Raw genomic sequence first — 27,106 nt, forward strand, 5'->3', positions numbered from 1 at the left:
GCTACAGACGGGTTGATGAGAGGAATGGAAGTGATTGACACGGGAGCTCCTCTCAGTGTTCCGGTCGGCGGAGCTACTCTCGGACGAATTTTCAACGTTCTTGGGGAGCCTGTTGACAATTTGGGTCCTGTAGATAGTAGTGCGACGTTCCCTATTCATAGATCTGCACCCGCCTTTATCGAGTTAGATACGAAATTATCCATCTTTGAAACAGGTATTAAGGTCGTCGATCTTTTAGCTCCTTATCGACGTGGAGGAAAAATAGGACTATTCGGGGGGGCCGGAGTAGGTAAAACAGTACTCATCATGGAATTAATCAATAACATTGCTAAAGCTCATGGGGGCGTATCCGTATTTGGTGGAGTCGGGGAACGGACTCGTGAAGGAAATGATCTTTATATGGAAATGAAGGAATCCGGAGTAATTAATGAAAAAAATATTGAGGAATCAAAGGTAGCTCTAGTCTATGGCCAAATGAATGAACCACCGGGAGCTCGTATGAGAGTTGGTTTAACTGCCCTAACTATGGCAGAATATTTCCGAGATGTTAATAAGCAAGACGTGCTTTTATTCATCGATAATATCTTTCGTTTTGTTCAAGCAGGATCGGAGGTATCCGCTTTATTAGGGAGAATGCCTTCTGCAGTGGGTTATCAACCTACTCTTAGTACAGAAATGGGTTCTTTGCAAGAAAGAATTGCTTCTACTAAAAAGGGATCTATAACTTCGATTCAAGCAGTTTATGTACCTGCAGACGATTTGACCGACCCTGCTCCTGCCACAACATTTGCACATTTGGATGCTACTACCGTACTTTCCAGAGGATTAGCCTCCAAGGGTATTTATCCAGCAGTAGATCCTTTAGATTCAACCTCAACTATGTTACAGCCTAGGATTGTTGGCAACGAACATTATGAAACTGCGCAAAGAGTTAAGGAAACTTTACAACGTTACAAAGAACTTCAGGACATTATCGCTATTCTTGGGTTGGATGAATTATCGGAGGAAGATCGTTTAACTGTAGCAAGAGCAAGAAAAATTGAGCGTTTCTTATCACAACCATTCTTTGTGGCAGAAGTTTTTACCGGTTCCGCAGGAAAGTATGTTGGTCTTGCAGAAACTATTAGGGGATTTCAACTAATACTTTCGGGAGAATTAGATGGCCTACCCGAACAGGCTTTTTATTTGGTGGGTAACATCGATGAAGCTAGCACGAAAGCTATAACCTTAGAAGAGGAGAACAAATCGAAGAAATGAAATTAAATCTTTATGTACTGACTCCTAAGCGAATTATTTGGGATTGTGAAGTAAAAGAAATCATTTTATCCACTAATAGTGGCCAAATTGGCGTATTACCAAACCACGCCCCCATTAACACAGCAGTAGATATGGGTCCTTTGAGAATACGCCTCCTCAACGACCAATGGTTAACGGCGGTTCTGTGGAGCGGTTTTGCGAGAGTAGTTAATAATGAAATCATCATTTTAGGAAATGATGCGGAACTGGGTAGTGATATTGATCCGGAAGAAGCTCAAGAGGCACTTAAAATAGCCGAAGCTAACTTGAGTAAAGCTGAGGGTACGAAAGAATTGGTTGAAGCGAAGCTAGCTCTCAGACGAGCCAGGATACGAATCGAGGCTGTCAATTGGATTCCCCCATCCAATTGAAGACAATCCAATGGTTTATAGTTGATACAAAGAAAAAGAGAATAGGGGTAGAAAAAGTTATTAGATAGCGAAGCGAAGTAAGTCCAACGCTATCTAGTAATTTTTCTACCTACTTACCTACTATTGGATTTGAACCAATGACTCCCGCCGTATGAAAGCAATACTCTAACCACTGAGTTAAGTAGGCAATTTATCACCACAAAGGAACACTCATTACTTCGATCGATTATATATTGAATCATTTTTCTAAGCAATACCGCTCCGTTATTTGTCTGTTATATACTAAACAGATACAGATCAAAGGGATATCCTCTGGCATTAGAGAATATTCATCTTGACAAGAAATTATCTATATGTTAAGATATCCCTGATAAGGGCTATAGCTCAGTTCGGTAGAGCGACTCGTTTACACGTGCGCCAATGCTTTTTCAAAGGAGCTTATTATGCAATGAACATAATTGATCTTATTGCAAAATCAATGTCTTACTTCATAGATTCGAGAGAATAGGAGAACAGTAGCCTGACAAACAGTCGGTTCAGTCTGATTCAGGTGCCAATTCAGGTGCCTAATCAAATAGAACCCTTATGGATTTGCTAGTTGATAAGGTAAATATCCAACCCACTAAATGCTAGGCGTAATGAGGATAAGGGCCTCCAAAAGATTTCTTTTCGTTCTATGAACTTTAAGGTGTATGAAGTCTCATAGTAAACTCTTGCAGTGGAACGATAGAGACTCCATTTCACTTAGGTTGATTTAATTTAGGCCGGAGGCAGACCTAAGTCAAGGTAATCCTCCTTTGAAACACTTTGGTATTGCTCCTAGATAGATCATAATACAAATAATCAATCAGAGCACAGGGAGCCATCTCATTATCTTTATGTTTCCGTAAAGAAAAACTATGGTGGACTAACTGATTTTTAAATCAGTTTATGAAAGAGCCCAATGCAAAAAAATGCATGTTGGGTCTTTGAAACAGTTCGAATCATTTCGATAATAATCCGTTTGATCTGTTTTACCGAGAAGGTCTACGGTTCGAATCCGTATAGCCCTAATATGTCTTTTTTTTTTAGATTTATAGAATAGAGATAAAAGCATTACCACAGGCTCATTCATCGAAAATCAAAATCATAGAGACAGGAAAAGAAAAACAAATTTCTATCAAATTAATAGAAAGAAGGATACCTTCTCTGATTTGAATCCCGTCCTCCTTTAAATAGGATATCTCTATACTTCCCTATAATAACTGCAATTATTTTATCCATCTTGCAAATTACTACCTTGTTTTAAGTATATTTAGTACTTTAGCTTATAGTTAAATTATCTAACTTACATTATCTAAATTGATCCACTTTAAATAGAAAAAAAAGAAAGTAAAGAGGAAATAAGAAATACAGAATATTCTCTCTCATAGTTCTGAAATAGAGTTCTTTTTTTTATTTATTTTTTCTTTTTATAGTATTACTTCTCATTATACTGCATAGATTAGTCCTTCTATTGTAATTAGGTTCTAATTTAGTAGTATTCTAATTTTTATTTAATAGTCTATTATTATAATATTATTAAATAAAGGATAGAGCAATTCCTTTTTCTAGAGATTCTAGAGAAAGCGAGACAAAGTGAAGCGATAGAGTTTTCTTTATATAAGAATTAGATCTACACCATATCTAAATAGAATGGAAATCAAAAAAGAAGGGAGTCGGGATTCCATTGGATGCAATGCATCTTTAAAGAAGATGCAGCACAGAGCAAACAAAGGCTAAACTAAGCGCTTTTGTTTGAACAAAACGGATTCTTGTTTCACCAAGGAAAAGAGATAAGTTCTGGATAAATTGACAATGCTGAATCGAATTGACTAATTTAAGTTCCGCCTATTCCACATTAATGGGAGTACATTATGTTTCTGCTTCACGAATATGATATTTTTTGGACATTTCTAATAATAGCAAGCCTTATTCCTATTTTGGCATTTTGGATTTCAGGGCTTTTAGCCCCGGTTAGTGAAGGACCTGAGAAGCTTTCTAGTTATGAATCGGGTATAGAACCCATGGGGGGAGCTTGGCTACAATTCCGAATACGCTATTACATGTTTGCGCTAGTTTTTGTTGTTTTTGATGTCGAAACCGTCTTTCTCTACCCTTGGGCAATGAGTTTCGACGTATTGGGTGTATCCGTTTTTATTGAAGCTTTTATTTTCGTGCTTATCCTAGTTGTCGGTTTAGTTTATGCATGGCGAAAAGGAGCCTTGGAATGGTCTTAACTGAATATTTGGACAAAAAAAAAAAGAAGGAAAAGATTCCATTGAGACAGTTATGAATTTGATTGAGTTTCCCTTACTTGACCAAACAAGTTCCAATTCTGTTATTTCAACTACACCAAATGATCTTTCAAATTGGTCAAGACTCTCCAGTTTATGGCCCCTTCTATACGGTACCAGTTGTTGTTTCATTGAATTTGCTTCATTAATAGGCTCACGATTCGACTTTGATCGTTATGGATTGGTACCAAGATCAAGTCCTAGGCAAGCGGACCTAATTTTAACAGCCGGGACGGTAACAATGAAAATGGCTCCCTCCTTAGTGAGGTTATACGAGCAAATGCCTGAACCAAAATACGTCATTGCTATGGGAGCCTGTACTATTACAGGGGGAATGTTCAGTACGGATTCCTATAGTACTGTTCGGGGAGTTGATAAGTTAATTCCTGTGGATGTCTACTTGCCGGGCTGCCCACCTAAACCGGAGGCAGTTATAGATGCCCTAACAAAACTTCGTAAGAAGATATCGCGAGAAATAGTTGAGGATCAAACTCTATCTCAAAATAAAAATAGATTTTTTACTACCAGTCACAAGCTTTATGTTAGGCGCAGTACTCATACTGGAACTTATGAACAAGAATTGCTCTATCAATCACCATCTACTTTAGATATATCTTCTGAAACTTTTTTCAAATCCAAAAGTCCAGTACCTTCCTACAAATTAGTGAATTAGGAGGGATGGGGCTTTTTTGTGTAGAAAAATGAAAAGCCGAGCAATCTTTCTTGCATCCGAAATGTGAAATATTTATACAAAGAGGGAGAGATGAAGACAATGCAGCAGGGTTGGTTATCTAATTGGCTAGTCAAACATGAGGTAGTTCATAGATCTTTGGGCTTTGATCACCGAGGAATAGAGACTTTACAAATAAAAGCAGGGGATTGGGATTCCATTGCTGTCATTTTATATGTATATGGTTACAATTATTTACGCTCCCAATGTGCTTATGATGTAGCACCCGGTGGATCTTTAGCTAGCGTGTATCATCTTACGAGAATACAGTATGGCATAGATAATCCAGAAGAAGTCTGTATAAAAGTCTTTGCCCAAAAGGATAATCCTAGAATTCCGTCTGTCTTCTGGATTTGGAGAAGTGCCGATTTTCAAGAACGCGAATCTTATGATATGGTGGGAATCTCTTATGATAATCATCCGCGCCTTAAACGTATCCTAATGCCTGAAAGTTGGATAGGGTGGCCCTTACGTAAGGACTATATAACCCCCAATTTTTATGAAATACAAGATGCTCATTGAATGATAAAAAATTCATGCTCACTTATACAACACAATTCCAGATTTTATTCCAGTAAAGGGATATTTTTACGTTCTGTTCCTAGATGAAACGGAATACCTATTTCTAATTAAATCCTATTATACAAAAGCAGTCCAGATAGACTGAGCAAAAAAAAGGTTTCATTTAGATTCCCTATTTTGAAAATCACATATTAATTTCCTTCATAATGAACAGAAAGATAGGATGACTCAAAGAAGTTCTCTACCACGAACTTTGTATCGCGCACATGACTTAGCACAACTAGGAAAGTAAGATTAAGATAAGCAAGACTAAAAAAAGATTCGTCGGAATAACAGAATATAAAATTAAGAAATGCAAAAAAAATAAAGGGGGAGCCTAATCTAACCTCCTTCTGTACCATAAAGAAAAGATATATTTTTTTCTTTCTACTTCTATAAAAAGAAGTGCTTCTTTATTCTTTATTATAGACTTATCCACTTAGATGAATAAATCATACTCTATTTATATTATTAATGAATATGTATCCCAACCCATCTCGAGGTATTTGTATCAATACCTATTCGGTAGATCTTTTTTTTTCTCTGCCAGGAACCAGATTTGAACTGGTGACACGAGGATTTTCAGTCCTCTGCTCTACCAACTGAGCTATCCTGACCTTTTCTTGTGCATCATCCTAGTAGAGTATTTGTATCTATGTCAATTAAAGGGACTAAAAAATAAATTAAATAAAGGATTTCAAATTCGAAATTGTAAAATGGGGGGGGGGGGGTAGTCCTATGCATTGTACATGGCTTACTTAATAATACTGAAAAATAGAGCGAATAACCGGGATTCTTTCCCGATACTCTAATAAAAAACAAATATATTCTAGGATAAGATCCATTGAGTTCTCTTCGCACTCCTTTGTGAAAGAGTAGAATGAGAAAGCTAATGAATCTTAAACCCTGTGATAAAAAGAAAAAAGAGGATAAATACTATAAGTTAGGGAATAAAGGAGGGTTTGGGGATAGAGGGACTTGAACCCTCACAACTTATAAAGTCGACGGATTTTCCTTTTACTAGAAATTTCATTGTTGTCAGTATTGACATGTAGAATGGGACTCTCTCTTTGTCCTCGTCCGATTAATCCACTTTTTTAAAGACCTCAAAACTTTGAATTGAAGGATTTGATTACAAAATATTCAATTGGAATGGATTCACAATAAAATAATTCAAAAAAAAATTCTGAATTTTTGATTTCATAATCATTTCTGTTTAAAATTGCATTCTAAAAAAGAATAAAGAACCTATATTATAATATGGGTTCCATGATTAATCGTTTGCTATGCCAGTATCTATACGTGTTTATTAGATGTATAAAGCCCTTCTTTCTCAAATTTAGAAGGAATTCCACTAACAACACAACGTAATTACCCGATTCGTTAGAACAGCTTCCATCGAGTCTCTGCACCTATCCTTTTCCTTTGTATTCTAGTTCGAGAACCTCCTTGTTTTCTCAAAACACGGATTTGGCTCAGGATTGCCCTTTTTTAATTCCAGGGTTTCTCTGAATTTGGAAGTTACCACTTAGCAGGTTTCCATACCAAGGCTCAATACAATCAAGTCCGTAGCGTCTACCGATTTCGCCATATCCCCATTTTCCTCTTCTTTGAGACAAAGATTCCTTGTGTAATTTCATCCATCTCTTAGTTTTTTTTTTGAATCATTGAATTCATCACTCGGCGTAGTCTAGCAGTTCGACTCTATTTGAGAGACACCGCTTGCTTATTGCAATTCAGAATTGAATTGATTGTATCGTTGATGTATTTGCAATTCAATCCGAATCAATATATCCAAAAGTTTTTCTCTCCCCGACCCCCTTTATGACTTTTTTAGAGTATTTAAAATCATACTATAACGCTTGATATTAATTCTTTTTTTTCTAATCAGAATTAGCAATTTTATTTGCTATGACTCTATGTTCTCCTTAGTTAAATAGGAATTCTCAAATTATTTACAAATAAAAAAATATCTCAAAATAAAGTCGATAATGATCGAATGAAAATGCCAATAAATTTGTATTTTCTCTTTATTATATCTTTCATATATATATTATTCTTTTCTATGTATTAGATTATTCGTCCGAGCCATATCAAATTGAAAATATCTGAAATCCAATTCCATTATAGAAATTGGAATCAAATCCATTCTATATAGAAAAATGCATTTGCTAATTAGAGAAATAAAAAAAAGTTCAATAAATTCTATAATTTTATTTAAAGATATCTTCTACTTAAGCATATCAAGCTAACTTTATCTGTAAGAAGTTTTAGTATTTTTTTTTATAAGTATTATTAAGTATAAGTCGAACTTTAAATTTCGAACTAGTTAATAGCTAAGATTAATAAATAAGATCTGAGATTTTACGGATTTCCTATACTATACCTATTTCTATTTGTTACACTATTTCTGCTATGTAAGCCCACTTAGCTCAGAGGTTAGAGCATCGCATTTGTAATGCGAGAGTCATCGGTTCAAATCCGATAGTCGGCTTTTTTCTTTATCGAGATTCTACGAACAAGAATCTTTTTTTTTTTTTACGAATTAAATGGGAAATCCAGGATCTTTTATGTTTTCTATCTTACAATTTTGCTAGATACAAAACAATAAAATAAATAATATATAAAAAAAAATACAGATTTTGATGAAATTCCATTTTTTGTGGTACTTTAGTTGATGTTACTCTAGTTGATGTTACTCTATTTATCCTGTAGTTTAATTCAGTTTTAATTTCGATGTATTCTGTAATGTAAATACAATGAAATTAATTGTGTAAAATGAAATTTCAATAAAATAAAAAAGGAGTCTTCATGTCCCGTTATCGAGGACCTCGTTTAAAAAAAATACGCCGTTTGGGAGCTTTACCAGGACTCACTAGAAAAACACCTAAATCCGGAAGTAATCTGAAAAAGAAATTCCATTCTGGGAAAAAGGAGCAATATCGTATTCGTCTTCAAGAAAAACAGAAATTACGTTTTCATTATGGTCTGACAGAACGACAATTACTTAGATATGTACATATCGCTGGAAAAGCAAAAAGGTCAACAGGCCAGGTTTTATTACAATTACTTGAAATGCGTTTGGATAATATCCTTTTTCGATTGGGTATGGCCTCAACCATTCCTGGGGCTCGTCAATTAGTAAACCATAGACATATTTTAGTTAATGGTCGTATAGTCAATATACCAAGTTTTCGTTGCAAACCCCGAGATATTATTACTACGAAAGATAACCAAAGATCAAAAGGTCTGGTTCAAACTTTGATGGCTTCATCCGACCCAGGGAAATTGCCAAAGCATTTGACGATTGACACATTAGAATATAAAGGACTAGTAAATAAAATCCTAGATAGGAAGTGGGTCGGTCTCAAAATAAATGAGTTGTTAGTTGTAGAATATTACTCTCGTCAGACTTGAGCTTAACGAAAAAAGGAAAGGTTCATAGAATTTTCTTCCCCTTACCGTTTCCCCGAACTAAATCGACCTAAGACCACTAATTTGTATTTTCCCACTCAACTAGCAAAAATGGATTAAGCCTAGGATCTTTTTTTCCTCCATGTGTATTTTACATCCCACAGTAATTTGCTATAGAGAATTTCTATTAAATAAGATATTATTGCTAGAATAAATTGTTATTTGATTTGATACATTGTGATCCTTAAGGTTGATGAATTAAGAAAAATGGAAAGAGAGGGATTCGAACCCTCGGTAAACAAAAGTCTACATAGCAGTTCCAATGCTACGCCTTCAACCGCTCGGCCATCTCTCCTACATAATCTTATTATGGAAAATAAACTGAGTGAATAGCGAGTTTTCTTATTCCTGCAGGACAGGTATAACCGCAACTGCTCGGGGGTTCCATAGTTCTATTGGAAAAATCCCTTTTTTAGTATTTTTTTACTAGGAATTGCGCTCCTTATAAAAGTTTGGGTTTTCCTGCAACCAAAGAAAAAGAGAATGGAAGAATTCTTCTTATGGCATAATAAAATAAAGAAACCTTATAATTCTGTTTGTATAAGGTATGATACACCATATTATCGAAATCAAAATAGGGTATGTATGAGACAATTAATGACTTTGAAAACACGAAATAGCTGATGAGAGAAGTTATTGTTGAGAAATAGGAAAGTGGAATGAAATCTAGTCTTAGTCAAATATTTCATATCTCTTCTTGTCCAAGCAGAAGGAAAAGGATACAATTACAATTTGAGCTGAGCGGAAGATTCGTATCTCTTTTATCCATTTAAAGTATATGGATTTAGAGCATATAGATCGATCTATTTCTAAGAATCAAATGTGTTTGTTTGTTTTTATGTTATTTTGTGAAGGAATGAAAACAATTCTATATGGAATGGGTTGGGAATTATGCCTAGATCCCGCGCAAATGGAAATTTCATTGATAAGACCTCCTCAATTGTAGCCAATATTTTATTGCGAATAATTCCGACAACCTCAGGAGAAAAAAAGGCATTTACTTATTATAGAGATGGTGCGATTTGACTCTTTTTTTTTTTTGTTTTTTTTAGCCCTACCTATACCTCAGTCTTCCGAGAAAGAGAGGGGTTTCGCATAGAGAGAACAGTATTAGTAAAGCAAACCCACGCTTCGGGAAGGTGAGGTGAACTAACAATTCCTTCTGTCGTGTATCCTCGATTGATGCGGCCTCAGATGCTTCAATTATGGATTTTAGTATTGAGCGAAAGGTTACACCTACAGGATAGGTTATGGATTAGAGGCCAGGCCCATTCTACTCTATTAGTACCAGTAGGCAGCATAGGGGATAAAAGCACTACACCTAGAAATAGGAAAGGAATCAACAAGAGAAAAACTTTGTTAGAAATTAGCCCTTTCCTGATCGGTATCGGGGCTGGGAAGAATGGTTGGGATAACAAACAACCATCAGGTTTGTACTTTGGATACCCCTATAACCATCAAAGATCGTTGAAGTGGCTAATTCTTCTAAGTAGGGGGCGTTGAGAACAAAGAAATTCTTGGAGCTATCGTTTTCTTCTAGCATTAATAGAATTCATTGGTGTTAAGAAAAACTTCTTGCGGGAAGGTTGGCTAGAGATTTCTTGGAAAAATACCAGCCCCTTTCAATTCATAATGAGATGGGACTAATTCTATTTTTATTCTATAGATTATTTCGCTTAGTACTATGTACAGAAGGGAGGAGCCGTATGAGATGAAAACCTCATGTACGGTTTTGCAACGGAGATTTTTTGAATAGAATGAACGACCGTAACGGATGTTGGCTCAATCCGAAGGAAATTATGCGGAAGCTTTGCAAAATTATTATGAAGCTACGCGACTAGAAATCGATCCCTATGATCGAAGTTATATACTCTATAACATAGGCCTTATACACACAAGCAATGGAGAGCATACAAAGGCTTTGGAATATTATTTTCGGGCACTAGAACGAAACCCCTTCTTACCGCAAGCTTTTAATAATATGGCCGTGATCTGTCATTACGTGCGACTATCTCCACTATAGAAAGAAAAAAGAGAGGATCAAATTTTCTAGTAAATACTACAAAAAAAGGCTTTCTACATAGGGATCGTAAAAACAATGATTTTTCCCTATCAGCTGTAGGAAAGAAGGACACTTCACGCGAATCAAAAAAGGAAGAAAGTATCGCCTATACTACTACTCTATGGATAAAGTTCTCCAATTGATAGAGAAAGCACCGTAAAGATCAATTAGTGAGCAACTGGGTCGATACAACTAAAAAAAAACTGCTTACTTATCCCATGATATGGGGCAAAATTTAGGAATCTGCTTATGTAATAGAGCCGATCCACTAAAGGATTAAGCAGCGGTGTAGTATCAGATCCCAAAGATAGTAAGTTCTTTTTTCTTTCTTATGGAAAAAAGTCTTTTTCAAGGATTCTATAGAGATTTCATATATGAAACCGGGATAGTTACCTTTCAGAAAATTAGAACGAAGTCTCTAGATCTATCTATGCTTCATCTTTCTGAAGGTGGGAAAAAAGATCAAACTGATTATTGATAAAAATTAGGGTTTGAAACTTAGGTAATTAACTTCTTCTCCTTAACCCAAAAACAAATGGGATCTATTTTTGAGAAATCAAATTCAGTTTAAGATAGGGGAAATTAAGATAGCAATTTATGAGCCGTATGAGGTAGGAAACTCTCAAGTACGGTTCTAAGGGAAGGAACCTCCTATTCCGACCGAGGAGAACAGGCCATTCTACAGGGTGATTCGGAAATTGCGGAAGCTTGGTTTGATCAAGCTGCTGAGTATTGGAAACAAGCTATAGCGCTTACTCCGGGAAATTATATTGAAGCACAGAACTGGTTGAAGATTACGAAGCGCTTTGAATTTGAATAAGAAAGACCACGCTCCTTCTTTTTCATAAAATGGGTGGTTTGGTTGTTGATCCATTAATCAAATAAATTAGGTCGTAAGATCCTCGAATCCAGAATTTCATTATATCCCTTTCTTCTACCTTCTATTTTATCTGATATTTCATAAGGATAAACCATAGGGATAGGGTCTATAATAGAAGTAATAAAGTGAATAAAAAGAAAAAATAGGGGCAATCTAAATATCGCTAGTATATCAGGACTGTATTATTAATAACTCTAATGAGTTATCTTGGAATTTAGAATAAAATAAAAAACCCTATATTATGCTCAAGGAAAGTAGATGTATATAGGAGCTTACACCCTAAAAAAAAAATACACTAGTTTCTAAAATTGCAAAAATATTTTTTTTTCTTACGTCGGGAAATATTTGTTTTTCAAGATAAACAACGTCCCTTAGGCACCCAATCTTTATGTCATAATAGATCCGAACACTTGCCTCGGATTGACTTCAATATATAATTGCTCCAGTGAATAACTAAAAAAATAGAAGGACGGTAGATAGTAAAGATAAAGAACTAATCATAATATCTATCTTTCAAAATCTATCTTTCAAAAATTCACTAAAAAGACAGCTGGCGGGTCTCTTTGTATATCTTGTCCGGAAAGAGGAGGACTTAATGATTATTCGTTCGCCGGAACCAGAAGTAAAAATTGTTGTGGATAGGGATCCTGTAAAAACATCTTTTGAGGAATGGTCCAGACCCGGCCATTTCTCAAGAACACTAGCTAAGGGCCCCGATACTACCACTTGGATCTGGAACCTACATGCTGATGCTCACGATTTCGACAGTCATACCGGTGATTTGGAGGAGATCTCTCGAAAAGTCTTTAGTGCTCATTTCGGGCAACTCTCCATTATCTTTCTTTGGTTGAGTGGTATGTACTTTCATGGTGCCCGTTTTTCCAATTATGAAGCATGGCTAAGTGATCCTACTCACATTGGACCCAGTGCTCAGGTAGTTTGGCCTATAGTAGGGCAAGAAATATTAAATGGTGATGTAGGTGGGGGCTTCCGAGGAATCCAAATAACCTCTGGGTTTTTTCAGCTTTGGCGAGCATCTGGAATAACTAGTGAATTACAACTCTATTGTACTGCAATTGGTGCATTGATTTTTGCAGCGTTAATGCTTTTTGCTGGTTGGTTCCATTATCACAAAGCCGCTCCCAAATTGGCCTGGTTCCAAGATGTAGAATCCATGTTGAATCACCACTTAGCGGGATTATTAGGACTTGGGTCTCTTTCTTGGGCGGGACACCAAATCCATGTATCTTTACCAATTAACCAATTTCTTGACGCCGGGGTTGATCCTAAAGAGATACCACTTCCTCATGAATTTATCCTGAATCGGGACCTTTTGGCTCAACTTTATCCTAGTTTTGCCGAAGGAGCAACCCCTTTTTCACCTTAAATTGGTCCAAATATGCAGAATTTCTGACTTTTCGCGGAGGACTAGATCCAGTAACCGGTGGTCTATGGCTGACTGATATTGCGCACCATCATTTAGCTATTGCTATTCTTTTCCTAATTGCAGGTCATATGTATAGGACCAACTGGGGTATTGGCCATGGACTTAAAGATATTTTGGAGGCTCACAAGGGCCCATTTACAGGACAAGGCCATAAGGGTCTTTATGAAATCTTAACAACGTCATGGCATGCTCAATTAGCTCTTAACTTAGCTATGCTAGGCTCTACAACCATTGTTGTAGCTCATCATATGTACTCTATGCCCCCCTATCCATACCTAGCTACTGACTATGGTACACAACTTTCCTTGTTCACACACCACATGTGGATTGGCGGATTTCTAATAGTCGGTGCTGCTGCACATGCAGCAATTTTTATGGTAAGAGACTATGATCCAACTACTCGATACAACGATCTATTAGATCGCGTCCTTAGACACCGAGATGCAATCATATCCCACCTTAACTGGGTATGTATATTTCTAGGTTTTCACAGTTTTGGCTTATACATTCATAATGATACCATGAGTGCTTTAGGCCGTCCGCAAGATATGTTTTCGGATACCGCCATACAATTACAACCTATCTTTGCTCAATGGGTACAAAATATCCATGCTACTGCGCCTGGCGTAACAGCTCCTGGTGCAACAACAAGTACCAGCTTAACGTGGGGAGGTGGCGAGTTAGTAGCCGTAGGCGGTAAAGTGGCTTTGTTACCTATTCCATTAGGAACCGCAGATTTTTTAGTCCATCACATTCATGCATTTACCATCCATGTGACTGTATTAATACTTTTGAAAGGTGTTTTATTTGCTCGCAGTTCCCGTTTGATACCCGATAAAGCAAATCTAGGTTTTCGCTTTCCTTGCGATGGGCCTGGGCGAGGGGGAACATGCCAAGTATCCGCCTGGGATCATGTTTTCTTAGGTTTATTCTGGATGTACAATGCAATTTCGGTAGTCATTTTTCATTTCAGTTGGAAAATGCAGTCGGATGTTTGGGGTACTATAAGTGATCAAGGGGTAGTAACTCATATTACAGGGGGAAACTTTGCACAGAGTTCCATTACGATTAATGGGTGGCTTCGAGATTTCTTGTGGGCACAGGCATCACAAGTCATTCAGTCTTATGGTTCTTCATTATCTGCATATGGTCTTTTTTCTTAGGTGCTCATTTTGTCTGGGCCTTCAGTTTAATGTTTTTATTCAGTGGCCGTGGTTATTGGCAAGAACTTATTGAATCTATCGTTTGGGCTCATAACAAATTAAAAGTTGCTCCTGCTACTCAGCCTAGAGCCTTGAGCATTATACAAGGACGTGCTGTAGGAGTAACCCATTACCTTCTGGGTGGAATTGCCACAACATGGGCATTCTTCTTAGCGAGAATTATTGCAGTAGGATAGTGGCTAGGAGGATTTGAAAGGCATTATGGAATTAAGATTTCCCAGGTTTAGCCAAGGCTTAGCTCAGGACCCCACTACTCGTCGTATTTGGTTTGGTATTGCTACCGCACATGATTTCGAAAGTCATGATGATATTACTGAAGAACGTCTTTATCAGAACATTTTTGCTTCTCACTTTGGGCAGTTAGCAATAATCTTTCTATGGACGTCCGGAAATCTGTTTCATGTAGCTTGGCAAGGAAATTTTGAATCATGGATACAGGATCCTTTACACGTAAGACCTATTGCTCATGCTATTTGGGATCCTCATTTTGGTCAACCCGCTGTGGAAGCCTTTACTCGAGGAGGTGCTGCTGGTCCAGTTAATATCGCCTATTCTGGAGTTTATCAGTGGTGGTATACAATAGGATTACGCACCAATGACGATCTTTATACTGGAGCTCTTTTTCTATTATTTCTTTCTACGCTGTCCTTAATAGCGGGTTGGTTACATCTACAACCCAAATGGAAACCAAGCCTTTCGTGGTTCAAAAACGCGGAATCTCGTCTCAATCATCATTTGTCAGGACTTTTCGGGGTAAGTTCTTTGGCTTGGACAGGACATTTAGTTCATGTTGCTATTCCCGCATCCAGAGGGGAGTACGTTAGATGGAATAATTTCTTAGATGTATTACCCTATCCCCAGGGGTTGGGACCCCTTTTGACGGGTCAGTGGAATCTTTATGCCCAAAACCCTGATTCGAGTAATCATTTATTTGGTACCGCTCAAGGAGCGGGAACTGCCATTCTAACTCTTCTTGGGGGATTTCATCCACAAACACAAAGTTTGTGGCTGACCGATATTGCTCACCATCATTTAGCTATTGCATTTATTTTTCTCATTGCTGGTCACATGTATCGAACTAACTTCGGAATTGGGCACAGTATCAAAGATCTTTTAGAAGCGCATACTCCTCCGGGGGGTCGATTAGGGCGTGGGCATAAGGGCCTTTACGACACAATCAATAATTCAATTCATTTTCAATTAGGCCTTGCTCTAGCTTCTTTAGGGGTTATTACTTCCTTAGTAGCTCAACATATGTACTCTTTACCGGCTTATGCATTTATAGCACAAGACTTTACTACTCAAGCTGCTTTATATACTCATCACCAATATATTGCAGGGTTCATTATGACAGGGGCTTTTGCTCATGGAGCTATTTTTTTCATTAGGGATTACAATCCGGAACAGAATGAGGATAATGTATTGGCAAGAATGTTAGACCATAAAGAAGCTATCATATCTCATTTAAGTTGGGCTAGTCTCTTTCTAGGATTCCATACCCTGGGCCTTTATGTTCATAACGACGTCATGCTTGCTTTTGGTACTCCAGAAAAGCAAATCTTGATCGAACCTATATTTGCCCAATGGATACAATCTGCTCATGGCAAGACGACATATGGGTTCGATATACTCTTATCTTCAACGAATGGCCCCGCTTTCAATGCAGGTAGAAACCTATGGTTGCCAGGATGGTTGAATGCTGTTAATGAGAATAGTAATTCGCTTTTCTTAACAATAGGACCTGGGGATTTCTTGGTTCATCATGCTATTGCTCTAGGTTTGCATACAACTACATTGATTTTAGTAAAGGGCGCTTTAGATGCACGTGGTTCCAAATTAATGCCGGATAAAAAGGATTTTGGGTATAGTTTTCCTTGTGATGGCCCAGGGCGCGGCGGTACTTGTGATATTTCTGCTTGGGACGCGTTTTATTTGGCAGTTTTCTGGATGTTAAATACCATTGGATGGGTTACTTTTTATTGGCATTGGAAACATATCACATTATGGCAGGGCAACGTTTCACAATTTAATGAATCTTCCACTTATTTGATGGGATGGTTAAGAGATTACTTATGGTTAAACTCTTCACAACTTATCAATGGATATAATCCTTTTGGGATGAATAGTTTATCGGTATGGGCATGGATGTTCTTATTTGGACATCTTGTTTGGGCTACTGGATTCATGTTCTTAATTTCCTGGCGTGGATATTGGCAGGAATTAATTGAGACTTTAGCATGGGCTCATGAACGCACACCTTTAGCTAATTTAATTCGTTGGAGAGATAAGCCCGTGGCTCTTTCCATTGTGCAAGCAAGATTAGTTGGATTAGCCCACTTTTCCGTGGGTTATATATTCACTTATGCAGCTTTCTTGATTGCCTCAACATCAGGCAAATTTGGTTAATTTAGTTATTTTTTTTGTTTTTTTGTACTGTTACTGTATCAGCACCTAGTTCATTACTCTTGATAGATAGGGAGGATCCGCCTTCTTAGATTTCTTTTTCTATTTATTTTTCCATCTAGGATTAGAACCATATACTTGGCAATAATAGAAACGGCACATTATGGCAAAAAAAGTTTGATTCAGAGGGAGAAGAAGAGGCAGAAATTAGAACAGAAATATCATTTGATTCGTCAATCTTTAAAAAAAAAGATAAGAAGCAAAGTTTCTTCCTTGAGTTTGAGTGAAAAAACGAAAATGCGAGAAAAATTGCAATCCCTACCACGTAATAGTGCACCTACACGCCTTCATCGACGTTGTTTTTTGACCGGAAGACCTAGAGCTAACTATCGAGACTTTGGGCTATCCGGACACGTACTTCGAGAGATGGTTTATGAATGTTTGTTACCAGGTGCAACAAGATCTAGTTGGTAAGGATAAAATCTCCTTTCGTATTTGTATGAATTTCTGGAATTGATGATCCTAGAAGAGCCCTCTTTACCATTCTGTATAAATGGACTATTCTATTTGTATAGATATGGTAGAGGGGCGTATCCAAGCCCTCTTTTATCCACTAGTTTCCCCTCTTTAGTTTAAGAGGATAAAGCAGCTTGGTAGCTCACAAAGCTCATAACCTCGGGGTTGCGGGTTCGATTCCCACTAGCGGCTCCATACTCCTTCTTTATGATATATGCATGATATATACATCATCCATTTGTATATCGATTTTTTGATTTCCTAAAAGAGTTTCGGTCTAAGAGTTTTTTCTCAGAACAAGAAAAGGGTAAAAGAAAGAATAAAATATAAAGACAAAGCGTCCATTGTCTAATGGATAGGACAGAGGTCTTCTAAACCTTTGGTATAGGTTCAAATCCTATTGGACGCAATCTTATTTCTATCTATTCTTTAAATAACTATACTAAAAACTAAGAAAACTTTTTTGCACGATTCAAATTCTACTAACAAGAAAGAGTAGACGTGCAAAATTTATGTTTGTTGCTGAAGGGAAAACCGTTCCAGCTGTTCCTGAATAGCTTCCTTCAAAAGGATTTCCGCTTGCTCGGTGAATGTCTTGCTAGAAGATAGAATTTCTTGGAATTGAGGTTTAGTATCTTTTAGGTGTTTACGTAAGTCATCCAGAAATTTATTTACCTGTTCAATCTCTAATGAATCCAGATATCCTCTCGTTCCGGTATAAATAGTAGCTATCTGTTCTTCCACTGGGAGAGGGTTTGCCTGAGATTGTTTAAGCAATTCCCTTAATCGTCGACCCCTTGCCAATTGATTCTGACTTGTTTTATCCAGAGCAGAGGCGAATTGTGCAAAGGCTTGTAACTCTGCGAATTGAGCTAATTCCAATTTTGATTTGCCAGCTACTTGTTTCATGGCTTTAATTTGAGCCGCGGATCCTACTCTGGAAACAGAAATACCCACATTAATAGCAGGTCGAATTCCGGCATTGAATAGATCTGAAGATAAGAATATTTGTCCATCTGTAATGGAGATTACATTAGTAGGAATATAGGCAGAAACGTCTCCAGATTGAGTCTCAACTATTGGTAAAGCGGTCATACTTCCTTCGCCTAAAAGAGAATTTAATTTCGCGGCTCTTTCTAAAAGGCGTGAATGCAAATAAAAAACATCCCCGGGATAAGCTTCACGGCCGGGGGGTCTTCTTAATAGAAGGGACATTTGGCGATAAGCTTGTGCCTGTTTGGAGAGATCATCATAAATTATTAAAGTATGCCGTTCGCGGTACATAAAATATTCAGCCAGGGCTGCTCCCGTATAAGGAGCGAGGTATTGTAATGTAGCAGGTGAATCCGCCATTTCAGCTACTACAATAGTGTATTCCATGGCCCCCTCCTCGTGGAAATTAGTTACTACTTGAGCCACAGAGGATGCTCTTTGACCGATAGCTACATAAACACATATTACATTTTGTCCTTTTTGATTGAGAATTGTATCTGTGGCTACTGCTGTTTTGCCAGTCTGTCTGTCCCCAATAATTAACTCGCGCTGACCGCGCCCTATAGGGATCATCGAATCGATAGCAATAAGCCCTGTTTGAAGAGGTTCATATACGGAACGCCTGGAAATTATACTTGGAGCAGGAGATTCAATTAAGCGAGATTCCGAAGCTATAATTTCCCCTTTCCCATCAATAGGTTTAGCCAAAGCATTTATAACACGACCCAAGTAAGCCTCGCTCACGGGTATCTGAGCAATTCTTCCTGTTGCTTTTACAAAACTTCCCTCTTGTATCATCAACCCATCGCCCATTAATACAATCCCAACATTTTTGGATTCCAAATTAAGAGCAATACCCCTAGTGCCTTCTGCAAATTCGACTAATTCACCTGACATTATTTCACCAAGACCTATAATACGAGCAATCCCATCCCCCACTTGAACTACGCGACCAATATTCTCAATCCCTACTTTCCTATTATATTGTTCAATACGTTCGCGGAGAATTTTATGAATTTCGTCGACTCGAAGAGTTGCCATTAGTATTTCTTTACTCTTTTTTCGGAAGCAAGGGGGAAAATAATGCCTAAATTCTAAACGAAAGTAGAAGCTCAAAGCCTAATTAATTTAATTATCTCTTCCATTCCATGGACCCGAGAATGCCAATATTAGCACGAATCGTACGGAAATGTAACTCGGTATTCAAACAACTATTCAGAGTTCCTAGAGCTCCTTGTACGGCTTGTTGGAAAACCCGTTGTCGGACCTGATTCATTGCCCTTTGTTTTTCAAAATAAAGGGTTTCATTTTTAGACTTTTCTAATTGTTCCAAACTAATAGAAGTAGCATTAATCAAATTTGCTTTTTCTCGTTCTATATCAGAGTATCCATTCATTCGATACTCATCCGCCTCTAGTTCGACTTTCTGTAATCGAATCCGAGCTTTTTCGAGTTTCTCAATGGTCCCTCTACGCAATTCTTCTGAATTTCTAATAGTACTCAAGATCCTCTGTTTTCGATTATCTAATAAATCTTTTAATGAAAGTAGATTATTTTGCTATTAAGTTTACAACTTTTATGATCTCTTCCCGAACCAAACATGAATCTTTCGATTCATTTGGCTCTCACGCTCCTTTTTTTCTTTTTTTACTTTTGCTATAGCTATTTCCATATCCTTTTTTGTTAAGTAATGAGCCTATCCTCTATCTTCTCTTTTATGTTTCTATTTCAATATATGGAAACCTATATAAGACTAGATTTATGTTTCTATTTCAATATATGGAAACCTATATAAGACTAGATAAATATTAAGAATTAAGAGGACTCTTCCTCCTAGATGGTCAGCAAAGTTGTTTCTTTATTTCGATTTGGCCTTTAGTTAATAATTTCAATTTCATTAAGAAAAACTAACCAAATAAATGGAAAATGAAAATTAATAGAATTCTTTTTTTTCTTCAAATCCAAAAAATTTCTCTTTTTTTATAGATAGGTCGTCGATTCGGCATTGGATAAAAAAGGGCAGGGTGCCCCTTTTTCTAGTAAATAGTTCAAACCATTTTATCGATATGAGTGTTCTATATCAGATAAATTCTACATTAGCTATTTCCCGTTTAAAGCATTTCGGTACTAATACTAATATAGTTGTAGAAAGAGTACCCCTTTTTGCCTGGACTTCAAGCAGTTTAGCTTTAACCGTGTTAATAGTCTCACATTATTGGTTTATAGAGAATCAAAGTGGATTTACCAATGAGTCGCGAAATGCTATGGTTCTTCCATATTATGTGATTTCTAAATTTATTCAGAAGTAATTCGTCGAGATCGTGCACCCTTTTCTTATTTATCCTAAAATAATAAAAAATATTCTAAAGTGCAGCCGGATAGATCCAATCTATTCTTGAAATAGACAACTCGCACACACTCCCTTTCCAAAAAAATCAAAACACCAACCACTACAGTTAGATTTATTAGATTTGTTGCTAAAATATTGGTATTAAGCCCGAAACTGCCAGCGGATGGCCAGTGAGCTAAAAAAACGAAAGAATGGGTTACATTTTTCATATGCTCTCCTCTTATAGTCTTATAGATAGGACGAACAAAGAACAAAGTTTTTCGATCACTTACTTCGCTCGCCCTTTTTTGATCGGTTTTTTTAATGCAAATAGATTCAATCTAGTAATTTCTTTTAGATTAAGTCTTAGGTCTTGTTTGACCTGTGAAAGAAAGACCTTCTTTGTTGAAATGTTCCAAAAATTCCTAAAATAAAAGGAAAAAAACTTTCTACTTTCCTAAACTAAGGACGGGAAGGAAGAAGGCGAGCATATCTTCTAAATTAATCATACTCAACTGAGCCCCTCCTGGGGCGGGGTATTGCCTGTCCCAATAAATAGAGAATTCCAGAAGTAATAAATAGGAGTAAATAAAATAAAGTATTGATATAATTGGAATTGCAGAAGCAAATACCCATTTTACTAAAAAAAGAAAAAAGTATCTAATCGAAAGAGCTTATTTTACTTTTTAGGATTAAACAAAAGGGTTCGCAAATAAAAGCGCTAGTGCCACAACTAGTCCATAAATTGTTAAAGCTTCCATAAAAGCTAGACTAAGCAATAAAGTACCTCGTATTTTACCTTCTGCTTCTGGCTGTCTCGCAATACCTTCTACAGCTTGTCCTGCAGCAGTACCTTGACCAACTCCAGGCCCAATAGAAGCAAGCCCTACGGCCAATCCAGCAGCAATAACAGAAGCAGCAGCAATTAGTGGATTCATGGTGAGTTCCTCGTGTCAAAAAAAAGAAATGGTTAAGGATACAATCAACCAAGAAATTCTTACTTCATAAGCTCTATTAGGGAGAAGTATACTTCTAAGCTCTATCTCTAGTGTGGAGAAGTAACTCAAAAAGTACAAATTGAAATGATAATGTGAATTGTCTGAACTATATAGAAGAGAATTCCATATATCGGATTACATAATGAATCTAACCTAGGTATATATAATACCCTATATACATTTGTTTCTTCTATTTTGTTTTCATATTTTTTTCATTTTCTATTTCTATTGAATGAATCGGATTCTAAAATCATTCCTTAAAGTGGAAACCCGCACAAAAGATGACTCCACTTATAGACATTAAGGATATATAATTATAGTATAGATCTAGCCTGATTCCACCCTCCTTACTGCATATTTTGCCAACTCCATAATAGAGTCTATTCTCTCTCCTACAACTCTAGGTTGTATATTCATATGCATTTCTAACTATTTTTTTGCAACCAAGTCCGTAACCGTGCATGAATTGAGCTAAGCTAAAAAAAAAGACTATTTTAAAACTAGTCAATTCAATGATGACCCTCCATGGATTCACCTATATAGGCTGCGGCTAATGTTGCAAAAATAAGAGCTTGAATACCGCTTGTAAATAATCCAAGAAACATGACAGGTATAGGGACTACTAAGGGGACTAAAGAAACAAGAACAACAACAACTAATTCATCCGCCAATATATTCCCAAAAAGTCGAAAGCTAAGCGATAATGGTTTTGTGAAATCCTCTAGTATGTTAATTGGTAAAAGGATTGGAGTTGGTTTAATATATTTCTCGAAATAGCTCAATCCTTTTTTGCTAAGACCCGCATAAAAATATGCTGCTGACGTGAGTAAAGCTAAAGCAACAGTAGTATTTATATCATTCGTGGGTGCTGCTAATTCCCCATGGGGTAGCTCTATAATTTTCCAAGGTAAAAGAGCACCCGACCAATTCGAAACAAAAATAAAAAGGAACATAGTTCCAATAAATGGAACCCAGGGACCATATTCTTCTCCAATCTGAGTTTTGCTCAAGTCTCGAATAAACTCAAGGACATATTCAAAGAAATTCTGACCGTCCATCGGTACGGTTTGTGGATTCCGAACAGCTATGACAACTGAACCTAGCAAGATAGTAATTACAACCCAAGAAGTGATGAGTACTTGGGCATGAATTTGGAAACTTCCTATTTGCCAATAGAAGTGTTGGCCTACTTCTACACCCGATATATCGTATAACCCCTTGAGTGTTTTAATGGAACAAGGTATAATATTCATATTGTCTGTCCTCTGATAAAAATTGAACTTCAAAAAAGGAATTCTTTTGATTCAACCATCTCTTTCTCAACTCAGCAACTTGAAGTATTAATCTTATATTTAGGATACCAAGAAAGCACATCAGATCATAATATATATCAATACCCTCTAATATATATCAATATTCCCCTTCTTTTTTCTATGCAAAACAAAAAAGAATAGTAAGTGATTCCATAAATCTACGCTGTTGCCCAAGAATTCACTATTCTTCTTAATCAATGATTTCTTATATAGAGAGAATGGCCCTCACAAATTGCAAATACTAATTTGTTAAGAATCAATCGAATTGAAGTCATAGTGTCATCGTTGGCTGGAATCGATATATTCGCGAGATCCGGGTCGCAATTTGTATCGACTAAAGAAATAGTAGGAATCCCCAAAATGGCACATTCCCGAAGAGCTATATACTCTTTTTGCTGATCAAGGACGATCACAATGTCTGGCAATCTCGTCATATATTTGATCCCGCCGAGATATCTTTGCAAGGTAGATAATTTTCTCTTCAAGATTGCCACATCTCTTTTTGGGAGATGTTGGAATTTTCCCATTTTTTCTTCTGCTCTTAAGTCTCTAAATTGAGAAAGTCTAGTTTTCGTTATCGACCAATTAGTTAACATACCACTGAACCACTTTTTATTAACATAATGACAACGAGCCCTTATTGCAGCTGATGCTACTAAATCCGTCGCTCTTTTTTTTGTACCAACAATTAAGAAACTTTTTCCCTGACTTGCTGCATCAAAAACTAAATCACAAGCTTCTGATAAAAAACGAGCCGTTCTAGCGAGATTTATAATATGAGTACCTTTGCGCTTTGCCGAAATGTAAGGGGCCATCTTCGGATTCCATTTCTTAATACCATGGCCAAAATGAACTCCTGCTTCTACCATCTCTTTCAAATTGATGTTCCAATATCTTCTTGTCATTTTTTCCACATTTCCTTTTGATTTTTTCTTTTTTTTTTCATCCTACCATTATTCCATTACGGAATTTTTTTCTTTTTGAAGATTAAGAAAGATCTAAAATAGCTTGAAATAAATAATAATTGTTCCGAAGGAACCTTCTACTGAGAGTTGGCCATTGATACATTGTATAAACATAACCTTAATGAATTAACTAAATTCTTTTACTTAATTAAAATATAAAATTGGACCCGTTTAGTGTTCTAAGTTCAAAAGTCTAGTAAAGTAAAAAAATCTCCTTTATGTATCCTTAACTCGTATAAATGGGGGTAAATGGGGGTTCTAATGTCTCATAGAAATTGTTTGTTATGTCAGAATCTGAAGAAACTAATTCTGTATGGAGAAACAAAAAATCTCTCATTTCCGACGCGAATAGATTTTGTTTTTGAATTTCAAAATAAAGGTTCTTGTCTTGTGGGGAACGATGGACAAATTTTTGGAATCCGGTACCAACGGGTATAATCCCCCCCAGAACTACGTTTTCTTTCAACCCTTTCAACCAATCAATGCGACCTCGTAGGGCAGCTTTTGCTAAAACTCGAGCAGTTTCTTGAAAACTTGCTTCAGATATGAAACTTTGGGTATTCAGGGAAGCCCTTGTTATTCCCAATAAAATTGCCCGATAATAGATCGATTCATCCAAAGCTCGCCCTGCTCGTTCCGCTCGCAATAGTCCGATTAATTCCCCAGGTGAAAAAACATTAGACATTCCATCTTCGGAAACCCGCACTTTTGATGTTACTTGGCGTATAATAATCTCTATATGTCTATTATGGATCTGTACCCCTTGGGATCGATAAACTTTTTGGATTTTATTAACCAAAGAAATACGACTTTGGGCTATGGTTAGCTCAGCTCCAATCAAGAATCCCCAGGGGATCCCAAGAATTCTTGGTATACGCTCATTCCAATCCTCAATTCTCCTTTCGAGATTCGGGGATAATGAATCAATTGAACGCGCTTCAAAGATTTGTTCCACTTTTGGAAGACCTTGCGTTATGTCACTAGATCTCGATTTTTCATATATAAACGTAACTAACCTATCGCCCTTGTAAAGGATTTCTCCATAATGACCATTAACAGTTGCTCCTGTAGTGGCCAAATAAGGTTTAGCTGCTCTTATAACAAAGGAATCCATATTAATAATGAAAATTTGACCAGATTTTTTTATGTGCGATTTAAATAGGCATACATTTTCACAAATAAGTTGTCCAAGGTGAATTATTGCCGATGTCTCCTCCCAAGAATCATGATGGACAAAGTGACAATTCAAAAGGAATGGATCCAACATTATGTTACTATCGAAATTAGAAATCCTTTTATTTTCATCTATTAAAGAGTATTTAAGTCCTTGAAGTACTTGGAAGGTTTGTTTCAAATTGTCAAGAAACAAATATTTTTTTAACAGGATCTTATTATGCGTTAGTAAATAGTAAGATGAAGAAAAATTCGATATACTAGGGACAATAACGCCTAAGGGCCCAAAAATTTCTCGAATAGGAATTCTACGATTCAATTCTTTTATCGTATTGGGATGTTTTGGGTTCTTGAATAAACCAATTTGAGAACAGTTGGATGCCGACAAAATCATCAAAGATTGGTATTCTTTATTTCGATTCAACAAGGTGCCAATAGCTTCTTGATGTTGGCTAAGTGATTCAATCTTCGCCTTGGAATAAAAGGAATTTAGATTGGTGTGATCTAACCTATTATGAGGAATTGGTCCTGCACTTGTCCTATCATACCTTTTTCGTGTATATGAAATAGTGCACTTGATTAACTCAATTCTTAGGAAATCGCGAATAAGATCATTTGCTCTTACCTCAACAAGGGAAGCACCAGCCTTCTCTTTTTTTTCTTGTTCCCAATTCACTACTAAGCAAGTTCTAACAAATTGACTATTTGTGTGATAAATTCTTTGAGTTAACTTGCTATTTTCATGAGAAATAAAATTGACAAGTCGAAGTTGGAGATTATCTTCTTCTTGCAAGAGATCTTGCGGGAAAAGTGTTGCTAAATTTCTCCCTTCGTCCATTTCATATGCGACTGCAGGGCGAATGGAAACAAAATACTTTTCCTTGCTCTTGATAATTTTTTTCCGTTGAACATAGACCCAATTTTTGCTTTTTTTTGATTCCTTAGAATCCTTTTTTTGTCTTTCTGGTGGTATCAAACAGCCGCCTAATACCTTATCTGCCTCTTCAGGAAAATGAATATCGCCGGAAAATATTTTGAGTTCTGTATGGCTTTTTTTTCTCTTCACTCGGACCAGTCCACCTAGTCGACTTCTTGTATTTTTTGTGAGTTGTGTATCCACTCCAATAATACTATTGTCAAGTACCTTTAGGGATGAGGATCTCGGCAAGATATGCAGTTCTTGAAGAATGAAAAAAAACCGATCTACTTCTTTTTGGTATTTTAGACTAAATTCTTTTGTTCCTCGATGCTCAATCAAACCTTCCTTTTTGAAGATAGAATCTTCCTCTGGGCTCTCGTATTCGTCCTCGGATTCCTCTTCTAAGTCTTCCTCTAAAGTCCCATATTTGTCCTCTGAGCTTTCCCCGGGACTCCCATAGTCGTCTTCTGAGTCTTCCTCTAGAGTTCCATATTTACTCTCTGGGCTCCCATATTCGTCTTCTGAGTCTTTCTCTAAAGTCCTATATTCGTTCTCTGGGTTCCCATATTCGTTCTCTGGGCTTCCATATTCGTCTTCTAGGGTTTCATATTCGTATTCGTCCTCTCGGGTCCTATATTCCTCTTCTAGGGTCTCATATTCGTCTTCTGAGTCTTCTTCTCGAGTCCTATATTCTTCCTCTAGGGTCCTATATCTAAATTTAACAATTCCGGAACCCTTTTTATCTTTTCTGTATCGTGGATCGTCAAAATAAGCAAAAATAGTATTTCTATGTAAAACACCCATAAAGGGTATTTCAATCGAAATCCCCAAACAGGATATTAGTTCTTTCTCTTGTTCTTGATGATATTGTAATGGAATGACGAACCTATTTCTTCGCTTTTTCGCTAACAAATCTGAATTCTCTTTAAAAATAGAAGGATAGATCAAATTCCAATGGCCATTAGGCATGATTCGAACCAACGTTGAATAATCAAAAATTTCCCTATCTTTTTTACCATAAGTATTCATTTGATCTTGATCCTTGTGGAGTGAAAAAGACGCTATACTGGATCTGCATCTACTTACTGACAATATCCATAAATGGCTTGTTTTTGGTAATCGACGAAGATTACCATAT

The 27,106-nt window shown here is 36.8% G+C and overlaps 2 long non-coding RNA genes and 4 other non-coding genes across 6 annotated transcripts in view; 3 read left to right on the forward strand and 3 right to left on the reverse strand.

Moving 5' to 3' along the window:
- Window positions 1–27,106, reverse strand: part of LOC139834386 (uncharacterized) — a 98,080-nt gene that overhangs the window by 39,660 nt on the left and 31,314 nt on the right. The gene's annotated exons all lie outside the window — the stretch shown is intronic.
- Window positions 1–27,106, forward strand: part of LOC139834388 (uncharacterized) — a 96,547-nt gene that overhangs the window by 29,977 nt on the left and 39,464 nt on the right. The window lies entirely within an intron of this gene.
- Window positions 5,818–5,890, reverse strand: TRNAF-GAA (transfer RNA phenylalanine (anticodon GAA)). Its single transcript has one exon. It is a non-coding gene; the product is annotated as a tRNA-Phe (tRNA).
- Window positions 7,695–7,767, forward strand: TRNAT-UGU (transfer RNA threonine (anticodon UGU)). Its single transcript has one exon. It is a non-coding gene; the product is annotated as a tRNA-Thr (tRNA).
- On the reverse strand, window positions 8,956–9,042 carry TRNAS-GGA (transfer RNA serine (anticodon GGA)). Its single transcript has one exon. It is a non-coding gene; the product is annotated as a tRNA-Ser (tRNA).
- Window positions 17,616–17,687, forward strand: TRNAR-UCU (transfer RNA arginine (anticodon UCU)). Its single transcript has one exon. It is a non-coding gene; the product is annotated as a tRNA-Arg (tRNA).

The sequence above is a fragment of the Lolium perenne genome, unplaced genomic scaffold, assembly GCF_019359855.2.
Source record: "Lolium perenne isolate Kyuss_39 unplaced genomic scaffold, Kyuss_2.0 unplaced48, whole genome shotgun sequence".
NCBI classification, from domain to species: Eukaryota; Viridiplantae; Streptophyta; class Magnoliopsida; order Poales; family Poaceae; genus Lolium; species Lolium perenne.